General features: G+C 53.7%; 1 long non-coding RNA gene across 9 annotated transcripts in view; it reads left to right on the top strand.

Moving 5' to 3' along the window:
• LOC309859192 overlaps window positions 1-24,880 on the top strand; it is a 223,321-nt gene that overhangs the window by 119,998 nt on the left and 78,443 nt on the right. The gene's annotated exons all lie outside the window — the stretch shown is intronic.

The following is a 24,880-nucleotide window of genomic DNA, read 5'->3' as shown; positions in this document are numbered from 1 at the left end:
CCCACCGCAGTGTCCCTGTGCAAGAACACGTCTCCTTGGCTCTTCACATGTGGGGAATGGGCAGGTGGCTTTGAGGTTGCCCTGAGGACCTGACCCGAGGCCAGCTCTGCAACCTCCATCATTAAAATCTGGAGTCATTAAATCATTACATCTTTGGAATGCCTTTTTCAGGGGGACTGTCAAGGGAGATGGAAAAATAGTTTGAAATAGCTAACATTTATTGAGTGTATACTGTGAGCTAGCAACTTCTGTGGAAGCATCTAATGTTGGGTCTGGCAGGAACAGCACTGCTCGCACTTCTTCCAAGCTCACCATGAAATCAGTTGAGCAGGCGATGTGCTCCCGTTTTACAGACCAGGAAGTTGAGATGCTGTAGCTCAAAGTTACAGAATTGAAGCTAAAATCCAAATGTCCTGACTCAGAGGATGAAACATTCCTCTTCCAATACTTAAAAAAAAAAACAAAAAACTTCTGTGAGCCCATTTCCACGTGGATTTCCTAGATGACTGGCTTTTTTTGACTAGAGCCCAGATAGATGGGTCAGAAGCTGCCTGACACACCCATTCCCCCTTCCCAGTGGAATTCCAGCTGCAGAAGACACAGAAAAGCCAAGCATGGCCAAGGGGTGTGGCCGCAGGACTTTGGAGAAAACCCCCACCAGAGTTCAAACAGAATAATCTGGAACACGTTCAGTTTGTTACTAGAAAATAGCACAAACATATGCAAAAACAAAACAAAAAACAAAACTAGGCTTTTGTCATTCCTTGGCAAGGTCTTGACTTGCCTTTGGAGGTCAAGTTGCTCCCCCGCACCCCCCTAAGCTTTGCCAGCTTAGGGCCCCAGAATATTTTTTTGAGAATCATTCTCAGAGGTGAGAGAGGCCTGCAAACCCTGTGTCGTGACTAGGAGAGGCATTTCCCGACGAACTGGTGTCGGGCGGGGCTGTGTGTCCTCAGTGACTTGGACCCAGCAAGTGCTGTTTGCGACCCAGCGCGTCCCTCCCCGTGGGAAGCACCTCCCCCCATGGGCAGGCTTGTGCGCCTGGCTTGTGTGTGTGCCTGCACTGGCTCCTGGGCATGACCCTTGGAGATGGCTCCCCAGCGCCTCAGAATGGGACTGTCTTTGGAGGTACAGGCAGTTCAGTTAAATGCGGCTATTAGAGTAGGTCCTCATCCAACCCACCCGGGCAGTCTGGACACACAGACACCAGGGATGCACATGTAATAAATAGCGTGTAATGACATGGCAAGGGGCTGGCGGTCTTCAGGCAAGGAGAGAGACCTTAGGAGGAAGCAAACCTGCCAATACCTTGATCTGGGACTTCCAGCCCCCGGAAGTATGAGAAAATAAATTTCCGTTATTAAAGCCACTCCGTCTGTGGCATTTTGTTATAGGAGTCCTAACAGAGGGACAGAGGACAGACGGTGTGTCTAGGGCAGTGCCGTTGACTAAGAGCTCCATAGGAATTGTCATACCAAGTGGGACAAATGAACTCGATAAATAGCCTTACCTTCATTCAAGCCAAGCTTCAAAATTACCAACGGTGGTTCATCTCGAGAGCTCTGGAGGTTTTGGAATTATGCACAAGAGTCAGCCTCGCAGATGCAAATCCCAGCGCAAAGCAACTTAGTCACTTGGCCAAGGAACAGTTAGTTTGCGTAGGTACTGGATTCGAACTCGGGATTTGAACCTGGGCTCCTGAACGGTGAATTTACACACTGCGCTGCACCCCATCTGGATGGAGATTACCTGGGACCATGTCCTCCTAAACCTCTGGGGCTATAGACACCCCAGTCAGCAATGAGAGTACATTAAAACAGGATTCGAGACCGATGTCTGGGACCCAGGCACAGTTGGGAAGAGCCCCTTCCTTGGCGCCAACACTTAGCTGTTCTGGGGTGAGCCCATGTTCTTGTGTCCCAGGAAGGAAAGGGCTGAGCCAGGCTGGAGGGCCTGAGGCAGGTCTCCTGTGGGCCACCACCAAAAGCTGCCTCTTGGCTGGCGGGGTGGGAGCGGCCGGCCACCGTGTTTGCTCTGAACAGAGCCTGGTCTGTCTTTCCAGACAGTGCAGGGACAGGCAGGGAGCTACGGCGGGGGAGAACTGTGCCTCTTTTCCATCTTGCCTGGCAAAGGGAAGACACAGCCCTCGGTTTCATTTTTTCATGAAGTCCGACGCATTTCTGCTAAAGCGGAACACAGGGTGTGCTTTGAACCTGAGCTAGAACTTGCCTTTCGGGACCAGCACCTTCTTGTTACTCTGTTGGCTTTTTAAGAGACTAGTCATCTCCTCGGCCACATTCTCGTGGTAGAAACTGTTATTACCATCATAACCAACATTATGAATTTTTATTCTTCTCTATAGAAGTTAACTAGTATTACTGGCCTTGGGGTTTTACTTGCATTCCTTGCATGGTGTTTTAATGCTTTTCAAAGAGCTTTTTCAACTATTGTCACCTTGATCTTAGCTGTTATTCTCCTCCTTTTGCACAGATGGAAGCTCAGATTCAGAGAGGTCAAGTAATTGCCCAAGGTTGCACAGCTAGCTTGTGGAGTGGCAGGATCCACTCTCTGCTCCTGAGTTCCCAGGCCTGAGAGTAGCACACAGTAGCAATTTGTCACACAAACCCCTTCTCACTCTCAGGTTTTGAATGTATCTTCTGCGGGACCCTGGGCAGGGGCGGGGGCGGGGGAGCTGGGGTGGAGACAGTCTCCATTTATAGGTGAAGGGACCCAAACTCAGGAGAAGTGACACGTTCCTTCCCAGGGCCCCTGCCCTGTCAGAGGAGAGAGCGCTTTGGGCAAGTTGTTCAGCCCCTGGGAACCTTGTCTACAAAGCAGGGAGACAGATGACACTCTCTTGTTTCTGCAGTGGGGAGGCCCTGCCTCTCCCTCCCTCCTCCCCTCAGCTACTTCTCCCCAGGAAGACAGCTCCCTTTCCAGAGCTGAAGGCCTGGGGAATGACAGTGCCCTAGGAACAGGAAGCCACAGCACTCCTTTTCTTCCATATTCACCACCTTGGCCAAAGAGGCTCCTTCTCATCTGAGCCTGGGTATTGCTCAGCAGCAGTCACGGCAATACAGCTGCCTCCTACCTGAGTTCAGAAAAGACCTCACTTCCAGAACAAAGGTCAGAGCCAAGTGCCATTTAGTTTCCCCATTTTATAGCTCTAAAGAAATGGAGGCACAGAGAGGTCAACATATTTGCCCAAAGTCACACAGCTTTTCCATGGCAGCAGCAGGATTCAAACCCAGGCTGCCTGGCATCCTTGCCTGTGCGCTGGTATGTGGTTCAGCCAGTGCTTGTCTTGTCCAAGGGTAGCAGCATACGTGGTACAGCTCATGCCACTGTGATCCACAGAACCGTACACAGGCAGGCGGCATCACGGGCAGGAAGGGAACTGTGAGGCAGGGTGTGTTGTTCCCAATGTTGTCCCTTTTCCCGCCAGGCAAAGCCCCAGGGTGGGGGCTGCTGTCTACCGTGGGAGCTTGCATTCTGCCGAGCTTGGCTGCAGCTTCCAATTCCCCCCGCACCAGAAGCCCTCTGGGTGAGCAGAGCTGAGGGCACCAAACACAAAGGAGGGAGGGGAACAAATGGGAAAGATGTGGGGAGGGCTTGGGGGAGAAGTCTGACAGAAACATGCAGAGTGCTTGTCTGGCAGCGGCATTCAAGGGTGGCAGAGACTGTAATTCACTCATTTAAATAAAAATAGCTATGTAGCATTTATGGTACCCAAGGAGGACAGCTTTCTGCTTTCTGTGGTGTGTGAGCTGGTGCAGCAATCTGTTCTTCAGATGAGGAATGTGCCAGAGGCCACTGGGGGGGTGGGGGTGGGGGACAGCCAGGGTGTGACCAGAGGATTTAGGTTTCCAGGTCCAAAGTCCAAATGCGGCTCGCCTTCTGTGATCTGGAATCGGGGATGTATACCTTGCTTGGTGGTGACCAGAGCCGTGCCCCCGTGCCGCCGCCCTGAGCGGGTCATCTCAGAGCTCCAAGCTTGGGTCCCAGGGTAACAGACCCATTTCTGAGCATGTTAGATGCGTCAACTCACCACGTCCTCATAACTCTCTACAAGATGGGTGCTGTCAGAACAGGAACACTGAGGGCTCCTGAGGTGGTCGGTGCTCAAGGAGTTTGTGACGGGTCACATGGTTGGACCCCATCAGCTGGCCTGTGTCCTCCAGAGTCACCACTGCCCTGCACTGCCTCTCAGAGCTAAGAATCCGGGGGCATGGGGCGGGTGGGTGCCTCCGCAGTGCTAAGGGAGCGAGAGCTGGGGGCCCTGGGTGACATCTCCTGAGTGCGCAGGCATTTCCCTGCGTTTTGTTCCGACTCGTCCTCAGATGCTTCCTGTCTACGTTCTCATCCTCACCCTGCGTGCGTTTACCGAGTGTTTATTAAGCAACGCTCGTCTTCTGGAGATCCAGAAGCAGGAAGCTCCAGTGTTGGCCCTCAGAGTTACTCTCTCTGCTCAGCACAACCTCCTTAGGGAAAGGAGGCAGGAAGCAGGCATCAGTTCTGGGCCAGGAGCTGCTTTAGATGGCTGCAGATGTTCTCCGTCGAGCTGCTCCGTGTCTGGGGTTCGAGGAGGCTGAGAGCAAGCCAGGTGCGCAATGCCAGGAGTGAATTAGGACTGAGCTGGCCAGCCCCTCAAGTGTCCGTGCTCCTGCTTCTCTGTGGGTCCCCCAAATCAACATACAGAAGAGGCCGCAAAAGAATTCTTCTTAGTGTAAACTCAGTTCCTGGGAGCAGGAAACTGGCCTTACTTAACTGTCTATAATGCTCACTTGCTTGGGTGTGTGTCTCCCCACTCTGGCCCTCCCCAGATGCAGAGGCTGTTTTTGGAGGAGCGCTCCCACATATGGTAATTTTGTCTTCGGAGCATACACCGGATAACAGAGTTACCGGAAATATCCCCGATTTCTTTCTGCTTGCTGTTCCCTTGTTTGCCAGGAGGGATTAACAAAGGCAGGCAGGGATCAATTCTCCCTGATGGAGGAGCCCGGAGCCCACTCACCCCCTCCTGATACAGAGGAGAAAATGGGGGAAATCGAGCCCCCCAGAGGTGGGCTGATTGGTCCCAGGTCACCCAGCTAGAAGGTGGCAAGCCTGCAGAGGGAACCAGGATTGGGCCTTGGTGGTGCTCACTTCCATTCCCCTCCTGGAGGTCTGTAGATAGGAGACACCCTTCCTGGAAAGACAACAGCTTTGGGGTGTTGCTGATAAGGCTTGATGGGTGTGCCTCGCAGGCCTAGAATAAAAGGATTACCAAGAGGAGCTAGGAATCAACCTTCCTTGAGGTGGGTTCTGCAGATAAAGATGCTTTTGAAGTTCAGTTGGTGGGAGATAGGATCTCTGTGGCAGAGCCTGTCACCCTTGAGCCTTCTGGATGGATGCACCCTGATAGGGAAATCCACAAGCTGAAGATAGGACTCAAGAACACTTATCGCTGGAGGCCTCTGTGGGGCTTGCTTGGAGTACTTCCTTCCTGTCCACCCTGTTCTGGAGTCTGTCTCCACTCTGCAGATACAGTAACTGAGGCAAAGATAATCCTTCTCTGCCCTGCCCTTAAAAATAAAAAATCCTGGTCCATGTATCTTCTTTCAGCTTCCTGGGATGCTGCAAAATGCAGCACAGGCCTCATTAGGCAACTGTTTAGCTGAGCATATACTACAGGCCGGGGGGGGGGTGCTGCCTCCTGGGAACACAAAAAAGAGGCAGGATGCTCTCTTCCCTTGGAGGGTTGTTGGTCTCCAGGCAGGGGAGATTTGCCATCCTGGGGACACAGGTTGCATAAGCCCACAGTGTCCCACAGCGAGGACTTGGACAAGAAGGGAGAAGTAAGCCTGGAGAAGAGGCAGGCAGGGGTGCTGTGGGAGGGGAGAGGGAAGCAGAGACCAGATCCTTGGAAAGACCATGTGGCTGGGGACAGTGTAGAGTTGTGGGAATTTTAAGCAAGGCTCTGAGAACATGAGTTTGGCATTTCGGAAAGCTCGTCCTTGCCTTATGGACACAAGATAGGGACCGTGGCAGAGGGGTGACAGGGGCCTAGAGTGGGAGAGAGGTCCCAGAGAAAAAAGCCCCAACAAAGTCTGTGATAAGCTTGGGGGTTTATAGGAGGAAGAGAACGCAATATGCCACCAGCATCTGTGGGTTCCTGCATGGATTCCGTGTCTTGCACTGTGCTAGGAAGTGCAGGGGTGCGTGTGTGCACTTGTGCAAGTGGGTGGCAGGGCACTGATCTCGTGGCGCTGGAGCTGGGGCAGCGTTAAGTCTGGGCTGGAGCCACGGAGGGGGCTGTGCCCCACTGCAGGGCTGGAGGAGACCTGCGCCCAGGGTCCCCTAACCCTGGCACATCCAGGTTCTCCTTCTGGGCAGCTGCCTTGAAGTCTCCCAAGACTGAGGACCACAGCCCTGTCTCTGGGACCGTGGAGGAGCCAGGTATCCCTGACATCCAGGACCCATATCCCTCCTCAAAACGATTACGGGCATGGATTCTTTTGTAAAGCAAAAAAGCGAAGTATGTTTGCTCCCCTTTCCCCCCATGTCCTTAGGATTCCCCTTCCAGTCCTTGTAGGACAAGTGGTGGTGATCTGTGTGTCTCCGGAGTACCCCCACCTAGATCGGACTCCTGCCTCCTGTAGGGGCTAATGGTATGTGACCTCTTATTTTGGTCTGTGAAATCGAAGCACATCTGTACGTTACAGGTTTGTTGTGCGACCAGGAGACAATGGGCATAGCCCTCAGAGCAGAGTCTGGTCAGTGTAGCACCTTGCTGTCTGACACGTTATCCTCTATCCTCGTACACTGCTTTACAGCTAGATCGGTTTTTGATACATATGTTCCTTCCTCAAATGGAGACCAGGCCTTGAGCTGTCACTGACTCACTGAATTTGTTTTAGCTCAGCTGCAACATTAAAGATCATCTAGCTTTGCTGTGACCTTATTTTGTAGGCAAGAGTGAGGAGGGGCCTCAAGGGGCTGGGACCCGGGCCTCCTAAATTCCAGGCTTGGGCTTTTTTTCTGTCTAATGGGGGTTTTCTCTATTTTAGTGTCCCTCTTTAACAGAGGAGCAGACTGAGACCTACAGTTGTGTGAATGGTGTCAGATCCGCAGTGGGGCGGTCAGGGAAGGTTGGGGAAAGGACGTACCAGTGAGGTCTGACCTGCCCCGTGGCTCTTCTCTTTCCCCGACAGAATCAGGGTCTCCTCTGGCCCTCCTCTGGCCCAGCAGTCCCTTCCTCCTGGAGGTATCTACAATGTATGTTCCAAGTTCTCGGGTCGGCCACTGCCTCCAGGCAGTCTTCCTGCCCCGGTCCCAGGCTGCTCCTAGCTTGCGCCTCTGCTCTCTGGGTCCTGGTCTCCCATCGCTTTCCACCAGGCTTTGCTCACTGCCTGCTTTCCCCATGTGTTCTTAGCAGCAGTGACGGGCCTTGTCTCTCTCGAGATCCCAACTCCGTAAGTTTTGGTGGCTGTCTGGTGAATGAAGCACTGCTTGTGCTACAGTTGCTACTGGAAGCCCTCCAAGGACTGCTCCTCTCACTCACACTTTCATGCCTTCTTTGAGGAAGACCATGGCAGAGCACTTCCCAGAAGTATGAGCCCAGAGGGAATTCATATCCTTAGATAATTTTTGTTTTTCCATTCGGAGGGCAGCTCGGTGTTTGAGCAACATTTGCAAAATGAAGACTAACTTTATAGATGCCTCCTTTGAGCTCCTGGTTCAGTGAACAGATAGTCATTCAACAGACATAATACCATGTATGTGCAATGCAGCAGGCACTGTTTTCTGCCCTGGGGAGACAAGAAGGACTGCTCTGTTTGGGGGAGAAAGCTGATGAGGCCAGAAGTCCGGGTTGGGCTGGATGCAGAGGCCGCAGGGGGGCTGCGGTCTGGGCCCCCGGGGCTCTGTCCTGGCAGGTCACCCCACCTCAGCGATTCTTACCTTGCGCATTACGTAGGCCAAGCCGTTGGATTATCTTTCCAGTTCTGGGATTATGTATTCTTGCTGTGACCACCTTGCAAAGGGCCAGGTGGCTCGTGGGGATGGACGTGTCCCCACTCTCGAGGGCTCACAGCCGGAGGGGGGGGGAAGAAGAAACCCAGCCAGAGTCCAACACAGGCAAAGCCCAGGTGGGGGTCAGGACAGGCAGCTGGGGTGACAGAAGGCCCTGCGGAGGAGGACGCACCCTGGACAGGTCCGAGAGGAGCGGCGTCTTTGAGGGGCCCGGTTCTCCTGCCCCGTGGCGGGCCTGCGCCGGAGGCCCGGCGTTTGCCCATCCATTCAGAAATGTTTGTTGGCCGTGCCTTAGCTCACGGGATGTAGCAGCCCACAGCTCAGGGCACCGATGGGACCAGTTCCCGATGGCAGAGGTCTAGGGAGGCGCGCTTCCGTTAGTGCCCAGTCAGGGCTGGAAAACCAGCCGGAGAGCATTTCCTAACAAGTAAGACTCATGGCAGTTCCGGTTCTAGGAGCTTTGCAGGGGGCATGTGGAGACGGTCTCTTCCTTGTTTGTATTAAGTTCAAGTTCATTACTAAGAGTCCGTTAACTCCTGGTGGGTCAGTAGAGCTGGCGTTTCCCTAATGAGAAGAGGAGGCTGCTAATCCCATCTCACAGAATGCCGCTTTAGCAGGAGCTCTCTTTCCGGTGCTGGCACGCTGGGAGGCCCGGTGCTGGCCCGCTGGGAGGCCCGGTGCTGGCCCGCTGGGAGGCCCGGTGCTGGCCCGCTGGGAGGCCCGGTGCTGGCCCGCTGGGAGGCCCCGAAGACTGAGCGGCTGCGGGAGGGCGCAGGGAGCGCATCTCCCTTCCTGGGATGTGGACCAGGCGACTGAGGCCCTCACAGGTGACGCTGGTTGCTTGGGGGTGCTGCCCAGTCAGTGGCAGAGCTGCCTGCCGGCCTCAAGTTCGGGGACTCGAACCCTCTGTTCCTTCCTTCATTTCTGAGCCACTTCTCTCTGTTTGGAGAGATTGAACACTGCGCCTTGGGGCCGCCCGGTGTAGATGGGGCCGCAGGGTGGGCTGGGTCTTGTGCCACTTGCAGGCAGCCAGAGGGAAGTTCTGGAGCAGCATGAAGCCCTGTGTGGGATGATACCTGAGCCCTTGGCCTCATGTGGCTACAGAGCACTTGAAATGGGACTGTGGCATCTGAGAAACAGCAATTTTCATGTGAATTTACTTATTTATATTTAAATTAATGGTTCCTGTCTACCCCATGGGGCCCTGCTGGTGGGGGCCCCTGACTTGTTTGGCTCTCTGAAGGGTTTCCTTGTTCTCTGCTCTGCTCCTGCTGAAGGGCTGGCTGGCGATTCTGAGCCTTTCCAGGTGGAGCTCAAGGTCGTCCCTGCTTGTGTTCCCTTCCAGGGCTCTGAACTCTGGTGGCTAAGATGGGAGAATCAGGTTTGGGCCACAGAGGAGCGTGGGACCGACTTTGTGCAAGCCACATGTTTATTGGGTCTGATCTTGCCTCTTTCAGATTCAAAGCCAGGAGCGTCTGCTGGTGGAGATATCAGAATGTCTCCTTCCTTTCTCTCCAGACCCTTCATCCCCAGCAGGGGACCCCACTGGGGATGCCCCTAGCTCAGGAAGACTGACTGGGGGGGTCACCTGACAGGTCCCCGAGTAATGAGTGTTTGCTTCTGGAGGCTCCTGGGATGTCACCCCAGGCTGACTGTAGGTTATGTGCTTTGTACAGGAACGAGCATCCACCTACTGTGACAAAGGGAGAGGTCAGGAGGAGGGCAGGGATGGATGGAAAACTAGACTGGGGACCTCTTGGGGAAGATCGGGGTGAGCTGGGCACTGAATCCAGAAAAAGGGGGATCTAGTCCTGGGGGGGGGCTTGGAGAAGGGGTAGAGGGAGGGAAGGACCCTAGGGTTAGTCCCATGGAGACTGGGTCTTTGTCCCTTGGTTTGTCCCCCCATCTCCAGACCTCAGTATGAGGCACAAAGTAGGACTGCAGTACAACTTTGGTGGGAAGGAAGATAAATGGTAGATGCTAACACTGGGGCCACTGCACCACGCAGGAATGTTCTTCATGTTCGGGATGGAACCCCGGGGTCTGTAGCTGCCCCAGCCCACCCCCTAACCCAAGGCTCAGTCCGGCTGCCTCCAGAACATGCCCTGCGGCCGCGTGGCAAACGGGGCCCCTTTAGGGAAGGTTCACTTGTCTTTTCACGGCCTGTTTTGAGACCTCTCTTCAAGAAGGAGCAGTGTACCTGGTCGGTCCTTCTGCCATGAAGTCAGAAAGGGAAAGTATGCCAAGTACTTCAAGACTCCTTTTAATCTCAGAGTCGTACATCTAGATAAGCAGATGAGCTCACTCATGGGGCTCTGTAACTAGCCCAAGGTCACACAGCAGGTCACTGAGAACTATTTGAGCACACACAGGCCTCATTTATGGACTGGAAAAGTCTGTCTGGTTAGTTTACCACAACTAACATTTATTGATGCCTGCGGTCTTCCTAGCTGCTTCATCGGGAGGGCTCTTTAGGGTTTGAAGGCCCTGGAATCCTATGACCTTGGAGGGCCAGTTTCTGCTCTTTGCTGTCCTGTTTTGCTGGTGTTTGTGCCCGGCTAACAATCACGGACAGTAGAGTGAAGCCCGAGAAATGTCTGTCGATGGACCGCCTGGCCGATTGGACAAATTCAGCACTCGGGGTTTTCCACAAGGCAGGGAGGGAGAAGTTCTGGATCTCTCAGAAGTGGCGTGATCGGCCACTCCCAGGGGTGCGTGTGACCCTTTTCAGTGACACCCACCTGCCTGGCTTCTTAGCAAGCAAGATCTGTGCTCAGCTTCCCTTCTGACGGGGATGGGTCTGAGAACCTCTGCCGTCCAGAGACCCTGGACCTGGGTGCCTCTTGAGTGCAGAGCTCTGGGCCGGTAGGGGTATGGTGTGAGGTGGCTCCCTTTCAGAACTACTGTTCGGAAGAAGCCAGGGTCATGCTGATGTGAATGCAGCCGTTCAGAGTTCCCAGATATGGGGACCAGGGTGGCAGGTGCAGCTCCTTTCTTCTCACTGACATGTTGTGCCCAGGCTACCCCGGGGACCTGTGGGAGGGGCTCCGTGCGTCCCTGCTGACTGAAGGTACGGGGAGGTCCCTGGACAGTGTCCCACCGGGTGTCCCACCGGGACACTGGCCTAGATGAGAGTTGCCCAGTGGAGCATATTGGAGAGGTTCTGATAAGAGCAGGAGGTAGGCGGGGTGGTGGCTGGGTAGTAGGTTGAATTGTGTATCCCCCAAAAGTGTGTTTAAGTCCTAATCCTTGGTACCTGTGAATGTGACCTTATTTGGAAGTAGGGTCTGCATGGATGTCACTGAGTTAAGGTGAGGTTGGAGCAGGGTAAACTCTAAAGCCGATGGCTGGTGTTTTTATCGGAAGATGGACGCACAGAGGTACATGGACTCACAGAGGTACATGTGAAGATGGGGCAGAGGTTAGACCCCTGCTGCTGCAAGCCAAGGGCTGTCAGGGACTGCCAGCCGCCAGAAGCCAGGAGAGGGGCTTCTCCGAGAGCGGGGCCCTGTGACATGTTCACAGGACTTCCAGCCTCTAGAACTGGGAGAGCCTGCCCCTGGGAAGCCAGCAGCTGCTGTTGCTGCCCCCGACCCCAGGCAGAGGGTTAACCTTCTCCCAGAAGGAGTGTCTCCCTTTAGCGGCACTTCCCACCAACGGTAGCTCCTGCCACTGAGGCTGAGAGCCTTTTCTGGGCCTGGCATGGAGCATATGGCCTCTCCCTCAGCAGTGCCCAGGGAAGGTTAGGCCCGCTTCCCAGAAGAGGGGTCCTCCTGCACTTTCCACCTGGCCCTCCAGAGGGGCTGGGCTGGCCGCCTCTGCAAACAGGGCCCGTCTGCTGTCACTGTGCCAGAGACACACAGGAGTCTGCACGGGAGGGGCAGAAGACTGGGGTGGCACCGGGGATGCATGTCCAGCTGTGGCTTGTCCCTGCCCAAGTCGATCAGGTGCTTCCCAGCGGCCTCACGAGGCAGGTCGCTCCAGCTGGCCTGCTCTAGTGCTTTGCAGGAAATCCCTGGGCTGAGCAGGAGGCAGGGAGTGGGGGAACCCCTCTCCATTTGCCAGTCACTCTGAGAGTGTTTGTTCCAAAAGGAGCTGTTGAACCGTGGCCTAAATAAATTAAAAAAGACTCCTGCCTCACACTGTCGTGGGCTTGGGGCTTTGGAGGAGCAATCACAGGCCCCTCTGGTCCCTCACCCTGTGTGCCCTTGCCCCGTGGGACCGCAGAATTAGCTTTATGAAACTACTGTGTCAGGGCCACACCTCGGGGGAACCCGATGTCATCGTTCGGGGAGGGACTAGAACCTCTGTGCTTTCCAAAGCTCCCAGCTGACCCTCCTTGGCAAGCAAGGTGGAGCTGCCCTCTCTCGTTTGCTTGGGTGCCCTCTCTCCCCACACAGGGCGCACAGGGCACTTGGAGACCTGTCGACCAGACAAAGAAACGAGCGTGACGAAGCGAGCCAGCAGCTAGGGAGCACCCCCCACTGCCGGGCCCCGTGCAGAGTGGACAGCAGAGCGGACATGGCTCTCACCCCTCACCCCACCCCCGCGAGGAAGGTGCTGAAAGGACCCCACTGGCTGGAGACAGATCAGAGGGCTCAGGGTGACAGAAGAGATGCGGCAGTGCAGGGCTGGTAGGGTTGGCCATCGGGACTGGTCACCTGTGACTCCCCAGTGCCGACTGGAGTGTCCCTGCTTGGGGTCGCCAGCAGGGACAGCTCTCGGTTGAGATTGCTGTTCACACCGGAAATCCCTGCAGGGTCCTCCACTATAGAAAATGAAAGTCCCATATGACCTCGAGTTCCACGTGTAGAAACCCATTCAAGTTGCTTTTTTGAAAAAGACTTGGTTTGGGAAATTTGGTATTTAAATTAATTTTAGGCCTCTAAAATTAGGCAGAGTTTTGGTTTAGGAGGTTGGAGCTCAGTGGGGAGTCTGCTTATCTCCCTCTCCCTCGGCCCCTCCCCCTGCTCATACATGCACCAATGCTCTCTCTCTAATAAAAATTTCTTTAAAAAAATGGAAATGAATGAGAAAACGACATCAATGACACTGCCCTCCACCCTGTCCCCCCCATCAGATTGTCTTCAGATGTGTGACAGGTGTGTCCATTTATTAACTTAGAATTTCATAAGGGCATAGGTATAGGAACTATTCCGTCATGTTTTTATCTGACAACAGATCATAGGTATTGTTCCATTTTGTTGAAGCACCTTGCAAATGACCATTTTCAAAGCGCGAGTAATGAATGGCTCATCAAATTGAAAAATTATATTCGAAACCACTTCTCTGCTGTCGAAAATTAAGGTTCCCAGCGGTTTGCTCTAGCACTTCAGGGTGTGGTGAAGAGCTCTGTGCACAGAACTCTTCCCTTCTTGCAAAATCCTTTGGACACATCCTCAGCAGAAAGCTTATTGAGTCAGAAGGCACCGTTTTATGGCTCTCGACCTGTATTGCCAAATTACTTCAAATAAGGTTGTTGGCACAGCCGCCATCCGCATGTGGATTTGCCAGCTCTGCCGCAGCCTCATCGACACCACGTATTATTAGCTTAAAAAAAGTGATAATCCAGGGCGCCTGGGTGGCTCAGTGGGTTAAGCCGCTGCCTTCAGCTCAGGTCATGATCTCAGGGTCCTGGGATCGAGCCCTGCATTGGGCTCTCTGTTCAGCGGGGAGTCTGCTTCCCCCCCCCTCTCTGCCTACTTGTGATCTCTGTCAAATAAATAAATAAAATCTTCAAAAATATATTTAAAAAAATTACAATCCAATAGATGCGAAATGGTCTCTTGTTAAATTTATGCTCTTTTATCCTTCATGAGGCCACATTTTTTTCATCTGCTTGTTTGCCAACTGTCCTTGGGAATGCCGCTTTCGGCTGTTCCTCCTGCCAGCTTCATTACGTTTCACGCGGACCCCTTCAAGGGGAGCCAGTTGCCACGCAGGCTTTACTGAAGACGAGCGAGCTTCAAAATCGAGGCTTTGTGCAAAACACGCATCAGCACGCTGGCTCCCGAGGGTGAAGGCTAGGGACACAGCGGTCCTAGCTCACTCCGCGGAGCTCGTGTGCAACCGAACCGGACCTTGTAGGCTTCGTGACGCCAAACCTCACACTTGCCCCCTCAATGCGTCTTAGGAACAAGGCATGGTTTTTCTTCAGAAAGCTTTGAGACCCAACTCTTTCAACTATTTTGGGCTTCCTAGCTAAAAAAAAAAGAAGAAGAAGAAGAAGAAAAGTCCCCACACGTTCATTCCTGTTAAAGCTGTTCATGCCGCTTTTGGCGTTGCTTGATGACTTTCTCAGATTCTGTCTCTTTGTCTCGCTGCTTCACCTCGCCACATCCTGTGGGGTCAGGAGGCTCATCTGCTCCTGTTTCTGTCTGCTGGGCTGCCGTGCCCACCCAGCTCTCCAGCTGAAACCTTGCTGCCCAGGAAGGCTGGAACCCTTCGGAAGAATCCAGGCTGGAGTACAGAGAGACTTGTTGTCCCTGAGAAGAGTGAGGCGTACATCTTTGGACCCGTAGAAACACCTACATTCGCCTGAGGAGAGATGGTTGCACGGGAACGGAAATTTCAGTTTGAACTCAAAGAATATTAGGGTTAAACGAAGCTGCAGAGGTCGCCTCTCCCAATCCCAATCTGGAACAGGCCTCCCCTCTAATGCATTTGTGAGGTTGGCCTCATGGTTGCCAGCAACCCCCTGTGCTTTGTGGTCAGCCTCTTCCATGTTGATTGCAGAAAATCAACCTTCTGTTGACTTAATGCCCTTAAAACAGGGATTTCCAATGGGAAGGGTGTGAGGAAAAGCAACAGGACTGGAGGAAGGGGTATTAGCCTAGGACACTTCACAATGTATACGTTCAAATCTGGCTGTGTCTTGGGGAAGCTCTCTGAGCCTCATTTTACCCATCTGTGACTTGGGCACAATATGACTGGCTTTTAGAACCTGAGGTCACACAGAAAGCCTGCCGGGGCCTGGCACCAAGGAGGCTGGGATGAGCGGCCATTACACGTGGTTTCTGTGGGATTGGTCGATCCTTCGATGCCAGGGTTCCTGTCCTTTGTCTGGGCTGATGCTTGGGTTGACGGTTGACTTGTGGTCACTTGGAATCCTTCAGACTTGTAAGAAGTCTTGTTCTTTTGTCGTCCCTGCCCGGGGAGAAGTCACATAGCCACTTGCTTGGGTCTGCGTTGTGGGCAGATGGAGACCATGTGTGACTCTGGACAAGACCTGGCAAGAATGTCTGGGAGCGGTGATTTCCTAACAAGGAAGGAACTGGTTTCTCCTCAGTTCCTAACTTCTCTCATTCCTGACGTTTATGGACTGAGTCGCCTCAAGGCCCCTGCGCCTGTGTGCCTTATCCTGCCCCAGTCTAGCTCCGGGGAGTGTTCTGGGATAGACCGGCCCTCTTTTGAGAAGTGGAGCAGGATCTCTCTCTCTGCCCAGATTTTCATTCTTCACTTGCTTCTCCTTTTGCCCGTTTCACCAGGCCGAGAGTGAGAGCTGTGAACTTGGTCTTGGGGTATACCGAGACACTGGGACCTCTTGAGCAGTTGACCTCGGAGTATGCATCCAGTGACCCCCGCCTTTGAACTGACTGCCTGAGAGTCAGGGTCTCCCGCTGCGTCGTTTCTTCACAGCCGCTGGCTTGCTGTATGAGTTTAGAGGAGCCCTTGGGTCATGAAGCTTCATTTCCTTCTCCAGGAAGGCAAAGAGGCTGCTTTCTCAAAGCCCTCACACCCCTTTTGCAACTGAAATCTATGTGTTTGGGTTAAATCGGGCTATGGTCCCTCACGGTTCCTGCCCCAACTACATCAGGCCCCTGAAGGAGCCTCCCAAGGGGACTCGAACCCCTCAGAATGTGTTTTGTGCCGTTAGAAGGCTTCCTTGGGAAGGTTCCTAGACAGGCCTGTGACGTGCCATCTCTTAACCCAGCGTCCACTTTCAAGCCCCGCCTGCATGTCTGTCGGGGCTAGGCATAGGTGCGGTTCACCTCCGCAGGCTCTCCACTAGGTTTGTATCACAGACAGGCGGAGAGGCTCAGGGAGGTGGCCTCTGCCTTGGCCAGGTTGCTCAGGAAGGAAGTGGTGGAGCCTCACCTCCAGCCCAGGTCGCTCAGCAGCAAAGCCCATCTGCTTCAGCTGTGAGCCTTACTGCCTCCCTGTGACTTTCCCCTTCAATCTGACACCTGGCTGGCACTGAGGTCGGTTCTCTGATTTGTCACCCCTGCCTGCTGCCTCTGAGAGTCTCAACATTTTTAGCCTTTTAGATGCTCCCAGCTCAGGGACGAGTGGTCATGGGCCCGAGGCATCCGTGTTTTCTGGGATATACCGGGCTGCTTAGCACACTGCCTCGTTATGTTCCTTGAAATATGTTCACAGTTTTCCCTGGTAAACCTCGCCTCCCATTGTCCTCTTCCCTGACTCTTGCTTGCACAGACGCCAGCCTCCCTACTTATTCCTCTTTCCCTCTGCACTGCTGTGTTCCCCGGGCATTGCCCTCAGAAATGAGGACTTTCAGTGGGCTGGACGAGTGTCTGACGAGGATGGTCCCAGGGTCCGTACACTTCTGGGCGGGGGTTGAGCCTGGGGTCTGTGGTCCTCCAGTGTTGATTCTTCCCCCAAGGCTACCTTATCAGCAGGGAGGCTCTGGGCACCCCGAGTCCCCACCCGGCCCAGAAGCACAGCAGACTGAGGGTTCAGAGCAACTGCCAACAACCGGAGGGATGGGTGATTAAAGAACTCATGAGTCGATTCTGTCACCTAGTGTCTTTGCTCCTCAACCTCGATGACTTCCTATCTCTGTAGGATAAAGTCCCCAAACCACAGCACCGTTTACAAGCCCCTCCATCCGCGACCGACTCTGCCAGTGATGAAAGCGTCAAGCCTGCGTTCATAGTGTCGTTAGGGTTGTTGAAGGCTCTCCCCATTCTCCATCACTGGGCAGTCACGGCGACCCTGCTGAAGAGGGTCTTGTTTTTTACTCAGTATCTGATGAGCAGCGTCAGGACTCGGTTTGCTCAGGCTAATGTCTCATTTCTCATACTTCGGGTACCCTCCACTCTTCTCTCACTTCCAGGCTGCTCATCCCAGGTCACCACCTCCAAGGGGGTCTCCACGGGGGGCGTAGTTGTCATCTTCACCGTCGATGCTTCTGAGGAACTGTGATATGCTTTACGGAAATTATACGATTTAGCTTAGACAGAGTCATCATTACCTTCCATTTGTTGTCTAGCTTCTCTAGGTGTGACTTCCTTCTTCAATGAGCTCTGTCTTTCCATCTTTCCATCCATCCGGTCATCAACTTACCATTCAATAGACATTTTACCAAGCTCCTCTCCTACATTGGGTGCTGTGGGAGAAAGACCACGAAAATGAGTCTCTAGAAGGATCTGGGACTCAGCCACACATTACAGCCACTACAGGTGTTCACTCCCATACAGCTCATTCACTGCTTGTAGCCCTGAGCCCAAACTTCAGCATCCTTGCCACCAGTAGGGTGCTCCAAGGAAGGAACTCCCATCTGCTGAATGGGCTGTTTGCTTGTCCTACTCCTGGAGGCTTTGTCCTGGTGCCATAGGGCCTGAGCATCTAGCATAAGGAGCTTCTTGATGCAGGTTGGGTCTCCCGGAAAGCAGATGCTGAGCTGGAGATTAGTAAACCAGATGTTTATTACGGCATGACTTCGGGAACAACAGGTATGTAACAGGGGAGAGGATTTAGGGTTGGGCAGAGGGAGAAGTTAGGCTCTACCAGTGTCCCAACAAACGCTTCAGCCAACCCCATGGGAGCCCTAGAGCTGGAATGGCCCTTGGAATGGTCCAGAATTGAGATAAGGGGTTGACCAGTCATTGTATGTAGGCTCTGTTGGAAGGATATGCAACCTTGAGCAAGGTCATTGTCTTCAGCCAAGCCTAGGTGGGTGGTGGTTCAACAATGGTTTCCTGGAAGAGATAATCTTCGTGCTGGGGGTGTGTCTTCCCGGGTGGTGTTCCCTGGGCCAGTGTTAAGCCCAGTGTTTCCTTGGCCCCCTAAGGAATATAGACTTACTAAGATAGAGAATGAATGGGTAAGGGGTGTTTTATTCAGGGAGGGGACTCTCCATCCAGCCCATCTGTCAGTGCACCTGTCAGCCAAGGGAAATTCCCTGCTTCACCTCGGCTCACTGACGTCTGTGCTCCCGGCAGCATGGAACTTCCCCAGGGGTCCCACTGGCCCAGGACTTAGATCATCTGAGCAGTTGGAGCATGGAGGGACCACTCTTTTGGGTTGAGTGGAAAAATGTGTTTTCTCCTCTGAGTCACCAAAAACTACAGCTCAGGGTATTAGCAACCACGTAATCTTGTTGTTTTCTTTCTTTTTTTTTCCTGTATGTAAAAGAACTGTCTCTACATTTACAAGTACAGACTCTGAGCAGGGAGGACGAGATGGAATCCGTGAATTTTAGATCTGAAAGAGATCTCAAGGTTGCTCAGCTCAACCCCCTTCCTCTGAGAGAAGCCCAGAGCTGGGAAAGGAACATGGCAAGGTCACGGGCGGAGGGACTGGCAAGGTCACCAGGCAGACGTGGACGTGGGCGGAGGGGCCAGCATTGGGCTCCATGGAGGTCACCGTTTCCTCCTAGCCCACTTGCCGCCCCACAGGGGGCCCAGTCTGGCATGTGGTGGGTGGTTTTTATCTGCACACGGCAGTCACCTGATGATCCGAGAGGTTTTTACCGAAAGCCGTGCCTTTGATGTTCTGGGAGACACGACCCAAGCACACCGGCAGGAAAGGAGGTTTTGGGGTTGGAGAAAAGAAAACTGTTTACCTTTGGCGTCGATTTAGTAAGTCGACACCTTTGGGGTGGGAGGGTGTCTGTGGGGGAAAGGTGAAGGTCCGCGCGCGTCCACAGAGGGGAGTCTGAGGTGGACCCCTTCCATGGTGCAGGGGAAGCTGCCGGCGACATCACTTTATGTTGCGTGGTTTCCCCACGTCACCTTAACAGCTGGGTGCCAGGCCCTCCGCGCTGGTCTCTTTGGCCCACAGATCTACTCTCCTCAAGTATGATGCTGCTGCTTCTCCTGGGGCTCGAGGCATGACTGTCCCTGGCCTCTGAAAGCAGGAGGTGGTGTGGTGTGTGACATCTGTCCCCCCGGGGCTCTCTGGTGTGCAGTAGGGAATGGCTCCTGCTCCATCCTTAGAGCAGTAACCCGGTCCATTTCTTTTCCTCTTTTGTATTATAAAACCAAACCAAACCACAACCTTCTTGAATAAGTCAGTCATTCACAAGATACAACTGAGAAGGAATAAAGAGGTTTTCAATGGAGACCCATCCCCACTCATGTCCCCAGACCCCTTTGTCTCCTCCCTGATGACACTGATGGGCCCAGCCTGCTGGGTTTCTCCCAGAGATCGTGTGTGCGTGGTTGGACTCCTTATAAAAGATCTATGCCCGTGAGTGTATCTGCAAGCCAGTGCGGAGCACCTCGGTGTCCAGCTGGGGCTAGGGTCTCAGCCCCCTGCAGCTTCCCACTGTATGGAGACCCCGTGTTGCCAGGCAGGAGGCCTCGGCTGCAGGGGAAGGGCCGGTCTGGGTGCGGGCTGCTGCTTTGGCCGGTGGGGCCTGTCTCCCTGCTGCCCGTGGAAATCCTGTGGAGGCAGCCTGGGCTTAAATCCCCGAGAACCCAACACTCCAGATTAAACCCGCGGGAGCCTCCTTCCAATCTCATTTTCCTGCAGCACGAGATGGGAATAATGATAGCATTTGCCTCGAGGGGTCTGCGGAAGCTCAGGGTGCAGAAAGCTCTTACAAGACCGCCTGGCCCCTAGTGAACACCAGCCCCAGCTGCCCCGCCCCCCTCTGGGGGCACTGCTGCACTTGTAGACCCCCCCACCCCCCTCGCACTGTTTGATGGCTCCGATGCGCCGGCCGAGCCGGGCCCTGGGGCCTAGTCATAGAGGAGGCATCCATTTGTCTCTCTCTCGTGGCAGGAGGGGGTGGTGGTGCAAATTGAATTTCAGCTTTTCAGCTTTATCCTTTGTAGTTTTCTGCACAATCCATCACAACATTTGTACAGCAGGTGACATGGTTTTTGTAGGAAAGGCCCGTGCTTTGGCCCACATGGATGGCTGAGGACTGCCCTCAGGTCTGTTTCTCCTGTCCCGCATCTGGGCCCTCAGTCATCTTTCATTTGGACATGATTTCATATTGGCAGAAAACATTGCAGGGGCGATGCAGAGAACCAACATACACTCAGAATCACCCCGACTGAAACACACACTCTCACACACACACACACACACACACACACACACTTTTTTGTAGACATGCCCTTTTATCCCGAAGTATTCAGCGTGTGTTTCCTAAGAATAAGGACATTCTCTTACAGAAACCCCCTGTAGCGATCAAACTCGGGAATTCAGCGTGGCTGCATTGTTTTCTCTCCTCCGCAGGCCACACACAATTTCATCGGCCGTCCCATGTCCTTGGGACTCTTCCCCCCATTCCAGGTCACCGCTGGGTTTAGTGGCCATGTCTCCTTAGCCTCTCTTTATCTTGGAACATTTCCTTGGCTGTTCTTGACCTTGATGTTTTGAAGAGTCCGGGCCAGTTTTGCTTCGTGGAGTGTTGTTCAGTTTGGGGTGCGGCCCTCATTGCTGAAGGTTCACGCCATACCGCTTGCTTTAGTTCGTGTCCTGTAACCCTTGGTTGTTCCGCATGACTTGTTGGTAATGAGCAAACTAAGGTATAGGGAGGTCAAGTGAATGGTCCATGGCCATGTTCCTAGGAAGTGGCAGGGCTGGGATTCGAATCCAAGGCTGTCTGATCTGCCTGCTCAGCAACACGAGTGGAGACAGCACAGAGACCCTGAGAATAACCCAGGTGACTCAAGCCTTTACTGCACCAGACATTGTACTTGGCGCTCTGCACACCCTGCATGTATCCTTGCCCCGTCCAGAAAGGTAACTGCTCTTAGGAGCCCTGATTTACACATGATCAGAGAGGGTGAGTAGACTGCCCAGGGTGCACAGTGGTTAGCGGGTAGGGACTAGCTCTGACCTGAGCAACCTGTGTGTGTCCTGAGCGCACTTGTTGCCTCTGCATTCAACCTGCTGGATCTCATAGCGTTGGGGGCAGTACTGACCATATTTCCGTGATGTCACTTGGGATTACTCGTGGACCAGGCTGGAGGCTTCCACCAGCTTTGCTGACCTTGCAGGAGAGGCAGAGATGTACCTGAGTCAATGTCTTTCCCCCAGGCCTTCTCCAGAGGGAGCAAACACATCCCAAGCCTGGGTCCTGCTCTCAGGGGCTTCTTGGGGGACAGCTATCCTGTCCTCTGCTGCTACAGGTGCTGTAGTCCACCTCTGTGGTCCGTTTGCAGTGAACAGATGGCATTTTGATGATTTTAAAGTCAGGAATTCCCATGCAGTCACTCATCTCACGGCTTGATCTCTCTCTTGCCAAGCGGCCCAGGGCCTGCACCAAGAAGGTGGTGGGTCCTGGCTGCCGTCAGTGTTCCCACTTGGCCCCACTGCCCATACAGCATCCAGGTGGCATTCAAGGCCAGCCGCCCTGACAGTGTGGCCTCCATGCCCCCAGCGGAGCTGCTGATTAATTATTCAGTGCTGTATGTCACACTCCATGCCCCTCACCTTCCTGTTGGAGACGGGAAGCTGATTCGGCCCTACCTTCAGACTGTGTAGAGGACACTTGGGGACAGGACTCACTTGGAATACCACTGGCAGAACGAGGGGGTCCCTAAGCACAACAGAAGAGGGCTCCTCTCTGGGCCCCAATCTGCTTTTCATCTCCAGGGCACCATGGTGTCCTGGGTTTGCCTGTCACAGGCACTCCAATCCCTTACTCATCTGAACACAGCATTGGCCCCACCAGTGATCCCAGGCCCCATCAGGGAAATCTCGTCAGCATCCCGAGAATGCCTGCAACCCCCAGTTCACATACAGCATGTCTCCGTGCACTGCAGAGCAGGTGGATGTCCCGTCCTTGGGACCGAGCGTCAGGCGGGAGGTTCTGGAAGTAGCAGCCACCTCCCCCTTTAGGCCCAGGACCCAGGCACCTGCTACACATCAGGTGTGGGCGGTGCCTCCCTCTGCACCCCAGCTCTCTCCTCTGCTGAGATTGACGGATTCCTGTACTAGACCAGTCTCCTTCATCCCTGGCTCATCTCTGTGGATGGGAAGTGATCGGACCGCCTGCCAGACCCAGTGTGTCGAGGCAGGGCTGTGACATTCCCACTCTGACCTCGCTGGCTGGCTCAGGACTCCTCCCCCCATCCCTCTGGCAGCGAGCACCTGGCTGGACTGGCTCCCAGGAGAAACTTGGAAGTTTTAGCCCCTCATTTTCCATGGAACTTTGCTCTGTGTGTGTGTGTGGCTTAAAACATTAATTAAAAACATTAATCAATTTGGCTGCCTTGGAAAGAGGTTCTTTTTCTGCAAGAGCTGATGTTGTGTGTTATTGCTGCCCCCCTTTCGAGGAAGAGGGAGTGAGCTTGCAGACCAGGGATGCAGCTGCAAGTTCCTCCTTAGCCCCGCTGACCTTCCGTCCCCACATCTGTAAAATGGGGATGAGGTCTCCACGGTGACCTGACCTCCTCGGGTCACTGCGGGTGCTCAGTGTGGTCCTGGGAGGATATTCCTCAGCAATGTGTTCTGTGAAGATGGCGCTTGTCGGTGGTGGTGTTGATGTGATCCAGGAAGGTGCTCTAGCACTGACTGTTTGTAGAGCCCCTCCGCGTGCTCTGTCTTGTCTAACGCGGGTGGCACAGCTGGGAGGCGGGTGAATGCTGTGGTGCACCGCATGGATTCGGATGGGCTTTGCTTGTTCCCTCCGCCCCGAGTACTGAGCCCCTGCACTGGGTAAGTCATCGTGCTGAGGTAGGAGGAGGGGGAGGCCTTTTCCCCCTCATTGGGAAGAGACCAAGAAGTTCAGGCCTGAGCGCTGGCTTAAGTGGTGTTTCTAACAGCTGATTATTCTGAGTTTTCACAACGTGGCAGGCTCAGTGCTGAGCTCTGCAAAGATTCTCACTTAAGACTAGGAACAAATCTTTAGGATGAGAAACTGAACTTTGAAGGGTCACTTGCTCAGGCTCCATAAAAAGACTCTTGTAGACCTGGAATGCCTCTCCAGGCCGTCTAACAACCAGGAGCCGGGCTGCTGCCTTTTCCAGGCAATAAGGCGAGTGCATTTTTGACAGTAAGGCAAAAAAAAAAAAAAAAAGAAAGAAAGTGCCTGAGAAGTGTGGGAGGCCGCCCACAGCTGGAGCGTGGATGTGCCGAGGATGGCAGGCTGCTGAGCGCACCACCAGGCAAGGGACTTCCCGGAGTGAGCTGCTTCTGCTGAGAACGGGGACAGGGCATGGGGTGAGAGCAGACAGGCACTCCCCGGCCTGCAGAGCTGCTGTGGGTCCGTCCGTGATGCTGACACGTCCAAGGGAGGCGAGTGACAACGTGGGGGCTCAGAGAAGCTGATTGTGACCACATTGCCCTGGACGAGGGTGAGGGAATCAGTGGTGGGGAAGACAGGCCACCTGACCTCTGCTCTCTGCTGGGGATGACAGTCTTTCTCCAGCTGTTCCTACATTTGGGGGCAAATTCCTCTTCAGAACCTGTCAGTCTTACTGATGCTGAATCCGTGTTCACCGAGCTCCATCTTCTTGATGATCTGATGGCTAAGATGCTGGGGAAATTGAGGGGGTACAGGAGGAAGGTCTGACCCACTGTCAACGTAATCCTTTTTTTTTTTTAAGATTTTATTTATTTATTTGACAGACAGAGATCACAAGTAGGCAGAGAGAGATGGAGAAAAGCAGGTTCCCTGCTAAGCAGAGAGCCAGATGCAGGGCTCAATCCCAGGACCCCGGGATCATGACCTGAGCCGAAGGCAGAGGCTTTAACCCACTGAGCCACCCAGGCGCCCTGTCAACGTAATCTTGTGGCTTTTTTTTTTTTTTTTCCAGATTATATTTATCTATTTGAGAGAGAACACATGCACACATGCAGAGTTGGGGGGGGGCAGTGGGAGAGGGAGAAGTAGACTCCCCGCCATCTGCCAAGCAGGGAACACCCTTCGGGGCTCAATCGCAGGACCCTGGGATCATGACCTGAGCTGAAGGAGATGCTTAATCAACTGAACCATCCCAGGGCCCCAGAAGTGTAGCTTTTGGTTGCGCCAACTGCCCCGCAAAGGAGAAGACTCTGTGTCTGCACCCACCCGGCTGAGCGTTCAGCTCTGCTCCAGGTGCCTTGGGAGGTCCTTCCAGAGCCAGTAAGACCAGCAGTGGCCCCCTTGTCCCATTCTCCCTCACCCCCCATTTGGCCACCTCATATAGCCATCTTGATGATCAGTTACAGTGAGAACCCCTGGTGAAGTGACACTTTTTGTTCCCTGAGTAATCCATGGTGTCCACCTGTCACAGGTTACAAGATGACAGGGTCCGGCTCAGATAAAGCTTACAACCTAGTGAGTGTGACACCACCCCATGGCTTGTAGTGTCCCCACCATCTGTGGAATGGGCTGGACATCCAGGGACGGGACATTCTCAGAGGGAAGTTACTGGGTGTGTTTTTCTGTTCCCTCTACCTGGCGTTTCCGGACTTAGCTGCGTGGAATAGCTTTAGGGGGGGGCAGAAAACGAGATCGATGGGCCGGGTTTGGGGAGCAGGAAGGTGTGGCCCTCCATTCTGGTCTGGCCTCGTACGTGACTTCGGAAACACAGAGCCATCAAAACTGGTCTCCCAGGATTAAATGACTTAACACAGGGCTTGGCCCATAATAGTTGCTCAGTAAATGTCTCCTCTTCTGAAGCTTCTCCTTCAGCATCTAGTCAGTATGCATTTTGTATTTTTCAAATAAATGGAACCT

Source organism: Mustela nivalis, assembly GCF_964662115.1.
Source record: "Mustela nivalis genome assembly, chromosome: 2".
In the NCBI taxonomy this organism is placed as follows: domain Eukaryota; kingdom Metazoa; phylum Chordata; class Mammalia; order Carnivora; family Mustelidae; genus Mustela; species Mustela nivalis.
The sequence above is the reverse complement of the archived record's forward strand: the minus strand, read 5'-3'. Positions and strand labels throughout refer to the sequence as shown.